At 31.8% G+C, this 10,040-nt stretch overlaps 1 long non-coding RNA gene across 1 annotated transcript; it reads left to right on the top strand.

Moving 5' to 3' along the window:
* Positions 1-3,357: 3,357 nt before the first annotated feature.
* Positions 3,358-9,345, top strand: LOC134266418 (uncharacterized). The gene is made up of 5 exons (XR_009991971.1): positions 3,358-3,432; positions 3,815-3,874; positions 4,218-4,289; positions 5,109-5,232; positions 6,853-9,345. It is a non-coding gene; the product is annotated as an uncharacterized LOC134266418 (long non-coding RNA).
* The last annotated feature ends 695 nt before the right edge of the window (positions 9,346-10,040 follow it).

Raw genomic sequence — 10,040 nt, 5'->3', positions numbered from 1 at the left:
GGAAATTTCTGTGACTGGGTTTCCATGGTTACCATGACTCAAAACATTTTTCATTTACAAACATTGTTCATACTTCAAAATAAATTTATGAGTGGAAAATCATCAAATTCTGAAAACCTTCATGTATCACTTTTTTACAGTTTTGTCTGATTTTTATGTGGACTGGTACTTAATCGGCCATGATCGTTATTTAACATGTGTAATGAAGTCAGTTTTTCTTGGGAAGGTTCAAACTGAATTTTCATTTGTAATGGCCGGTATAACTTAAAATAATACGCAGTAAGTTTGATTTTTATTACACAACTATTGGTTTATTACTATATTTTTTTTACGATTTCAAAGCTACTTTCGATTTGAATGAAAGACTTTTTTTTTTTACATTTCTGATATGTTTGCTAACTTTTCCCTACCATTCTGCATCCAGAGAGGAAAAATTGAGTTTGTTGTTACTTTTTCTTTAACACAGGTGCTTCGTCAAACATGTAAATTCAAGGTTTATATCATTAGTAAAAACCTATAATGATCAGATGAAATTCACTCATTATTTCATCAGGTGAAGTAATTCTGTGTAAGATTGTACATACAATAGAAAGGCATAGGCGTAGTCACAGGGGGGGGGGGGGCCGCGGGGGCACTAGCCCCCCCCCCCACTTTCATATCTGGGGGGGGGGGGGCAGGAGTATGTCTGTGCCCCCCCCCCCCCACTTTTTAATGAAGAACAAAATCACAGCTATTTTGAAATAATATTAAACCTCATTTTAAAAAGAATTGGAATTGAATGTAACTTGCATTTGAAAAAAAAGTTGGCCAGCCCCCCCCCCCCCCCCCCCCCCCCCCCCCCTGAAAATAGGATTTTCGAGTTTGGGGAACTTTCACTTTTTATTTTTTTTAATTATTTATTTTTTTTTTTTGCTTGTCAAAGAATTTCTGTACTTGAGCCCCCTCACTTTTAAGTTTGTGACTACGCCTCTGAAAGGCCAATCTTTCCCTATTTTTTTTTTTCAAACTTTGATATAATATTGTTTAAGATGCAAAATCTTTTGTTATATGCGTTAATATTTCCATTTCTAATTTTTTTCTCTATAATAACCCTTTGAAAGTACGCGGAGTTGATTTCCTGATAATTCTGCCGGAATATAAATTAGGCAGATCGATAGGTCAGGAGCTAAGGAGGCCTAATACGCATGCAAATCTCGTGCGCATCTGTCTCTGTGTCTGACGCTAAGGAGGCCAAATATGCATGTAAATCTCGTGCGGCTGCCTTTGTGTTTGACGTCAGTGTGCGAGGACTATTGAAATTGGCATGGAAGTCCTCGTGTAATTTAAATCGATTAGTCTACATTCTTAATGTCTAAGTCTACAATTTTATTTCACAATGAAATGGAAATATAAGGAATCACTGTCTAGTTTTGAGAGTATGCCAGGGACATCAACAATAGTGGGAAGCATGCGATAATTTTGAACCCGTTATGCAAATTATCCCATGTTTCCCACTATTGTTGATGCCCTGGCATACTCTCAAAACTAGACAGTGATTCCTTAATAAAAGAAATTCAACCACACATTTTTGAACACAGAGTTTGAAATATTGTCTTCCAGACCTCTCTCTTGAAGATATTAAATTATACATTCTTCTTCACAATCGTTAGATATAATTCAAACTTATGTGATGCTGTTTAAATGAAGTTACCTTTCTGCTATTAAAACAAACTCAGTTATATGTAAGTTTATTGTTACCAGCCGACGTATTTGAGTACTTCACAATGTCACCGGGAATATTTTGGGAATTTAATCTGAAAGCAGTTTAAATTCAATTTTAACAGATGGGAATGTTTAAGAAAATTTAGTTTTAAAGTAAACTTTTGTATTTCTGATTTGTACGACATGGTTCGAGTATATTTCATTTACAGAAGAGTCCACTGCAATCTATCACACAGCGGACTTGCCTTGAGAATGAAATATGGAGATAATGATAAGTATCTAAGCTCTGTTCTTTTGGAACAATGCTTATCGTAAGCAGAGGAAAAACAAACCTCTAAACATCAAAGGTGGGATTAGGTATCATAGAAGAGTAATCACCTCCTGTCCACCGCTCGTATCCGCCGTGTGCTCCTTGTCATGATAGGAAGAATGGGGGAAATCCGTAGACAATTCGGTGTGTCAATTAGAAATTACTCAGTGAATTTAATGTTTGATGATGAAATATATGAGCTAAAGCCACGAACTATCAATATCTGCCTTAAATTTTAGACAAAATTTCAGTTTGAAATCACAAAGCCTATCATATGTTATTTTGTAGAGCACAATGTCATGGTACGCTACATATAATTTTTTGGCACACAGGCCACCGTCCTTAGCACATGCGCAGTAACAAAAATACCTATGACGTTAAAAACTGCTTAAAAACGCCGATTTTACGGCAGTTATTCCGAAATTTAATTTGGCAGTAGTATAAACCGTCCCGATAGGACCGCATTCTGATTGGCTGAGAGAAATCACTTGATCAATTTTGATTGGTTAAGGGCGATAGGTGGGTCAAGTGATTGCAGTTCTAACCCTAACCCCTAGCTAACCCTAGCCCCCTAACCCTAACCCTAACCCTAACCCTAACTAACCCTAACCCCTCTAACCCTACCCCCCTAACCCTAACTAAGCCTAACCCCTAACCCTAACCCTAACCCCCTAACCCTAACCCCCTAACCCTAACCCCCTAACCCTAACTCCCTAACCCTAACCCCCTAACCCTAACTAACCCTAACCCTAACTAACCCTAACCCCTAGCCCTAACTAACCCTAACCCTAACTAACCCTAACTAGCCCTAACTAACCCTACCCCCCTTAGCCCCCTCTAACCCTAACCCCTTTGAACCCTAACCTATCCTATCCCCTAAATACGGGGCGCTTACATTGTGTTTACATTGGTACGTTTGTACTACGTTTTGTTTATGCTAGCTGCACAGGTAAATGCGCCGTGTGCAAAACATTTCAAGAATGTGATTATGACGTCACACTTTTTCATTTACAGTCTAGACAGCCTACTCTAGAAAGCCTAACCGGTTTGAACTGAATTTTTTTACTGAAAGACAATAACAAATAAAACACAATACAAAAAACATGTGTGTGTTATGTCTCTCAAGTTATAACACCAGGTCACTTTTTTTGAAAACTTAGAATTTCTTTTTAAATTTTTTAAACTTTTTTTTAAAAAACTTATAATTTTTTTTAAACTTTTTTAAAATAATTTAATTTTTTTTTTGGTAAACTCCCCTTATAGTTTTTAAGAAATAAAATAAAAAAAATCATGTAATACTACATCAGTGTTATGTTATTGTATGACTTCATCTTTTATACAGTCGGGTTCGGGGTTTCGGGCAGCCATGGCGAATTTTCGGCAGGATTTTACCCCAGTGAAAAAGGCTTGTAATCCACAGTGTAGGTCGTTTAAAGTTGTTTCACATTGTTTATGATTGTGATTATGCTATCGCTCACCTATATGTTTAATGTCAGCTATGCTAAATAACCCATTTCTGTGTAATTTGAGAGAATGTTTTGACATGTGGTTAAAGTATGGCGTGCTATTCATGTTATCATTTAAAAAGTCGATCCTAAATAAATCTGTCTTAAAAAATACATTTTACGAATGACATTTAATATGATTGATTAGAGTATAGGTATCCATATATATAAGAGATATTATTTTGCATTACATTTAAACATGTTTTTCTGTCCTGTTTGTCTGTCAATTGTTGCTTTACTTCCTTTGTAAAATGAGGTTAAATTGAGTATCACTGAATATTGTATGCTTTTTTTTCAGGATCAGCTAAGATGTTGTTTCACTGGATTATTTAATTGGGCATATAATTGGATAATTCTGGTAAGTTTGTCTTTGTTTTGTTTACATTTCCTATGAAGGTCATCTTTGCATTTAATCATAATTATGTAAAGTTCTGTTTTGAATGTCAATGTACTGTATTTATCCTCATTTCATGTGATTTACACTTGTACATGTATAACCTGCATGTAACTCAGAGTGCATTTAATATTTCTATGATGGATCATTCCATGATATTGAATTTAAATCAGAAAAATGTTCTCTAAATTTTGGTAAAATACATGCCATCTTTTACATTTCTGTCCCTTTTGTCTGTAAATTATTACTTTACTTACATTGTAAAATGAGGTTAATTGTGTATCACTGAATTGTATGATTTTTTCAGGATCAGCTGAGATGTTATTTCACTGGATTATTTAATTGATAGACTTATTGGGCATATATTTGGATATCTCTGGTAAGTTTGTCTTGTTTTTTAGATTGTTTACATTTCCTATGAAGGTCATCTTTGCATTTAAGCATGATTATATGGTTAATTTAATTACTGTGTAATACTTATGTGATCTGTTGTCTCTAACTTACATTCATATAAGCACACCCTTATTTAACCTAAAATATATTAACACATGATTAAGGGATCTTCAGAATATTAATAAGTCCTTTTGTATAAATTATATGATTTAATTTCATAATTCATTATGTATGTTACCCATGGCCATGGAATTCAGACTTACTAAATGGTGATCAAAGAGATATTAATTAGGAATCTAATTAGAGAAATAGAGGAATTTACAAAAGATTAATCCTAAGTTATTTACTTTTTGTTTTGATTCTAAATATGTGGGATATATGGTATACATATATTTTCATTTTCACTTTTGTTTCTTAGTAATGAGCTTTTCAAAAAATTAAGGACTACATGTTGTACTGTGATGATGCTAAAAAAAAGATGTATTTTTCTGTATGCAGTACTGTCAGATATTAAACAAAATTGAATCTGCTGTTAATAAAAAATCTTTTAGTGTCTAAATAATTAATTTGATAATCATTTTATTTGTGATATCAATACAGTAATTGTGCTTTTTTTTATTATCTAAAGATAACATGATGAACTTTTCTCATCTGGAGTTAATGTTAAAAACAATTTGTTTTGAGATTAAAAACAAACATTTTCATGAACTTTTTTGGCATTGTACATGTTTGTTCAATTTTTAAACATGCATTGTTTCACACAGTACTCTGTCATATTAACAAAATGGTTTTATTTTCTATACAGTCCTCAACCTGGAAGATATGTTTTGTTCCTAACCATCTATAATCCATTCTCTATGAAGTTCAGCCTGTCTGCCCTTCCTTTGGAAATATACAGTCAGTCAACCAACATAGAAACAAACTTGAAGGTAAAGTTGCAATGAGATACAATTTAATATATATTTATTTATTATTTTATTTATTCTTTTTTTTTTACATATGCATGTTTATAATTTTAAATTGATATGTAAATGATATATTTAAATAAAAAGGGCTTGGTAGTCATGGTCATTTTTAGACTATATTGATCTCCTTTAGAAGAAGAAGAGCTCCATTTCAATACATATACAAAAATGCATGATCAAATTTTGAAACTAAAATGTATGAAAGTTTTCTTTGCCAAATGATAGTTAACAGCTGAAGATAGCATATCTATAGAATAAGTTAAATATGGCTAATTTGTAACCCCCCCCCCCCAGCTTCCTTAATATCATAGTTGGTAAAGATAGCAAGTTTTGACTCCAATTGCTGATGAATTCTGAATTTCCCATTTAATATTAACATTATATCACAGGGAAAGAATACTATAATGTAGCACATCAGGATGACCAGAAAAGAAATCTTAATGACCCTCTTGACTATGTATAAAGATTGTAACCTTATAACTGATGTAAGATAATCTGATTGTGTGGAAATAAAATTCCCTGGTGTTTCTACTACCCAAGATCTTCTTATGAGTGTATGGGACTACTGTAAACCTTATCCTGTTTATAAAAATAATACCTTGGAGAATGACACTTTATTCATAAAAGGTACTTTCAATATCATTTCTATGAGTTTGTGTTCTTTCTTTTTAATAATGTAGTAATGAATTCAAGTGTTATATCTCCTTTAACCTCATTAATATGTATGCTTCCAAAATCTTAGATCTGTCTGTATTAAGTTTCTTCAGCTCTTTGAACACAAATACCCTGATTCAATTTTTTGAGGTAAACATCATAGAGACATCATAGATGATTATCAGAGTGTATATATCACAATCTTGACCATAAGGTCAATTTAAATGGTCAAAGGCACAACAAATGAAAGTGAAAACTTTTCTTTTTATTTAATCAGAATACATAATTTTGTAATAAACAAACACTGGAAAGTTACTCTCATAATGAGCCTTAATGTCTTCCAAGAGTTCAGTTTGGACTTCCTCCATTAATCCTTGTATCTTGTAATCCTTGTATCTCCAATGGTTTTGTGGGTTTAAAATCCTGTGTCTTTAACAATCTTTTTTTTTCTGACAACTGTTTTCTGTTATCATCTATAAACTTGACTTCTTCTCTAGTCAAAGGTCTTTCAGGGTAATCCAAGTAATTCTTACCCTCCTTTGGTAATAAATGGTTATATTCTTCATTAGCTTCTTCTGCAATCAAGGGTCTTTCTATGTAATCTCTGACAACATTAGGATCACCCTTTTCTGGACATATTTGGTTATATTCTTCTTGAGAAATGATCTCAATAGTGCCATCTTTTTTTATTTTAACTGGTATACCTCTGTCTACATCTTTCTCTGAAAGAATTCTCTCTCCAAACTGAATTTTACTCATTCCCTTACTCTCTTCTTTACTGGAGGTGTTACCCATGGTTAATATGAAAAGTCAAAATCTGATGTAACACCTTGTATTTATACCCTTTTTGTCTATATTTAGAATTCCATCAAGCTTATATTATATAACAATTTTTTTTTTCAACTAAGACATTTTTTTTTAATTTTTCAGGATTCTCTAGTGAGAGCTTATGGAAATGATCTATGTCTACTCTCAGAATGGTGAAAGACTATCAGATTATGCAAAGACTAACAGAATATCCTCTCTTGGAACACTGAAACAAGAAAATCAAACAGGAGATGGATGGAGGATTTAAGAAGCACATAAATAAATATGATTTCCAACCAATTTAAGTACGATCATAGACTGTGGTTTACAGGATGACAAAGAAAGGACCCAGGATTGTATCTTTTACTGTCAGACACTGAGTATGGATAAGATGTAGCTATTTATCAGACTGAGATCTAGTCAAATCAAGTATTGAAAATATTATTTCTGATAGCATGAGCTCTTTAAAAACTAATTCTCACGGACCTCAAAGTATCTGAATGTGACTTTTAATTTGACCAATTCATATTGATGACTGTTGTTATGTATGGGAATTACACATTTAAACCTTTTATTTTTCATCTTATTTCTATAACCCCCTAGAAATTACACAGATATTCAGATGCTGGATTTAATGTTATTATTTAACTTTCCTGGAATTGTAAATATATTTTGTTTGTGTATGTATCATGTTTAATTTTGAATTTAAAATTGGTCTCAATAAGACCCCCAATAAAGATGCAAGTGTCTCATAATCTGTGGTTTAATAATATCTTGAATATCTTTATCATACCATATTCATCATACTAATTACATATAGAATGGTTGTAGGAATACACTTTGTTGTTTAGCACACTTTGTCAAGGTCAAAGCATAAGATTATTGAGATGACTTCTTTGACAATAATTTGTAACTTACAAACTTCACATCATAAGTACACAGATGAAGAATCAATAAGATATTTCTATAGATTTTTTGGATCATTTACTCCTGGGTAAAAGTTAGTTACTAACTGAGATTACTGATTTGAGTCCTGTAATGCAATAACTTAAACATTGTGTGATAACTTATAGACTTTATAAAAATTAGGTGCAAATTCTTAGGAAAGGATTGAAATGTTAATCAAATGTACAATGTTCAAGGGTGTTTATATGACTATTACTATGTAATACCTTAGAATTCTGTAAAAATTTTATTATCACTGGGTAGATAAAGACTGGTTGGAATAATTTATGTTTTGAAATAAGGTTTAGGGAAAAAAGTCAAGAATGTGGATATCATACTAATTACATATAGAATGGTTGTAGGAATACACTTTGTTGTTTAGCACACTTTGTCAAGGTCAAAGCATAAGATTATTGAGATGACTTCTTTGACAATAATTTGTAACTTACAAACTTCACATCATAAGTACACAGATGAAGAATCAATAAGATATTTCTATAGATTTTTTGGATCATTTACTCCTGGGTAAAAGTTAGTTACTAACTGAGATTACTGATTTGAGTCCTGTAATGCAATAACTTAAACATTGTGTGATAACTTATAGACTTTATAAAAATTAGGTGCAAATTCTTAGGAAAGGATTGAAATGTTAATCAAATGTACAATGTTCAAGGGTGTTTATATGACTATTACTATGTAATACCTTAGAATTCTGTAAAAATTTTATTATCACTGGGTAGATAAAGACTGGTTGGAATAATTTATGTTTTGAAATAAGGTTTAGGGAAAAAAGTCAAGAATGTGGATATGACTTTTATTCAAATGGTGCATTACAGCAACTCTGGTGATTTACATACCTTCAGTCATAAATACATGTAGATAGGTATTTGGAAGACTCCTTTAGATTTTGAAATTTTTAATTCAAAAGTATAGAATTTAAGTTTGAAAGATTAAATGGCAGCATATCATTTGCTTGTGAATTAAAAAATAAATCCAAACATATACATCTTTGGATGATAATTGTAGCATTTTATCAATTCCTGGACTTCAGTCTTGATATCATCCTTTAATGTCCTTAAAATTTTAATGACTGTCTTTTAGTTTTAGTTGAATTAGTTTCTTTTCTACATGTGAAAATTACATCATCCAAAGAAGTTCTTCATCTGCATGTTATATGAAGAAGACAATTTTCATTACAGTGAAAGAGATTGTTTTGTTAAACATATTGCATTGATGCACAAATATACTTTTAGATTTTTAATAGCTAGGGTTCATATTTCTTAATATGGAATGCTAAGTACTGTTGATTTCAATTTTTTTTGTGAACAAAGACATACTAGTAGAAAAAAAATGTACATGATGTGTTAGAAAAGCATGTGTAAACCTGATGAGTTTATATTTGCTGATTAATTCAATTATGAGTTTCATCTTTGTTTCAATGTAAACATTTCTAAGTAGGGCACACATCAGAAACTCTTAAAATTCTGACTATCAGGGTTTAACACAATAATTCCAAATGATTTTTGGACGCTTTTTATGTATCGAAAAAAAAAGACAAAACAGAATGTTTCTTAACAGATGTTCCAATGGAAAACAACCACAAAGAAATGATTTGATATGTTCTTTATGTGAATCATATAAAATGTATTTTGAAATTGTACCCTAACATTTATCTTTTGCATAAATACATTTATGTCTGTCTGCCTACCACTCATAATTAGAAATAGAACAACTCCTCCATAAAGATAAAATAGGTCATTTATTGAATATAAATGACAATAAACAAATAAAATACACACAATAGCCTGTTGCATGAAATACACAGAATGCTCAATCAAAAAGCATGCAACTAGGCTAGCAGTCCTACTAAGAAAAATACAAGATTGCATGAACATATCCTGCATCTGCTAAATAAGTTATGTACAACATGTAAATGTATATGTTTAAGTAAAAAAGTAAAAAATACTTGGACTAGTACATTAATGGGACTAGAAAAAACAATAACATTACATAATGCCAAATATGTTATGGGGCGTTACATCGCCTAAAACATAACATTAAGAGAAGTCTAGTATATAAACCTAGCTCCAGGAGGAGGGGTGGGTGGTGGCAGACTGATTCGTGCTGTTTACAAGCGGGGATTATTAATGCGCATGCGCAATTCCATCAATATTGACATTATGTAAACAGTCAAGTTAAAATTAGCATTGAACTAAGGAAGACGCATGGCAACATACATAAACCATTTATTACCATAAATTATTTTTATGTCTGTCTGCCTACCACTCATAATTAGAAATAGAACAACTCCTCCATAAAGATAAAATAGGTCATTTATTGAATATAAATGACAATAAACAAATAAA

The sequence above is a fragment of the Saccostrea cucullata genome, unplaced genomic scaffold (assembly GCF_032062105.1).
Source record: "Saccostrea cucullata isolate Sc308-1 unplaced genomic scaffold, CSIRO_AGI_Scuc_v1 ctg10211, whole genome shotgun sequence".
In the NCBI taxonomy this organism is placed as follows: domain Eukaryota; kingdom Metazoa; phylum Mollusca; class Bivalvia; order Ostreida; family Ostreidae; genus Saccostrea; species Saccostrea cuccullata.
Note: the sequence above shows the minus strand (reverse complement) of the source record. Positions and strands in the feature narration are given on the sequence as shown.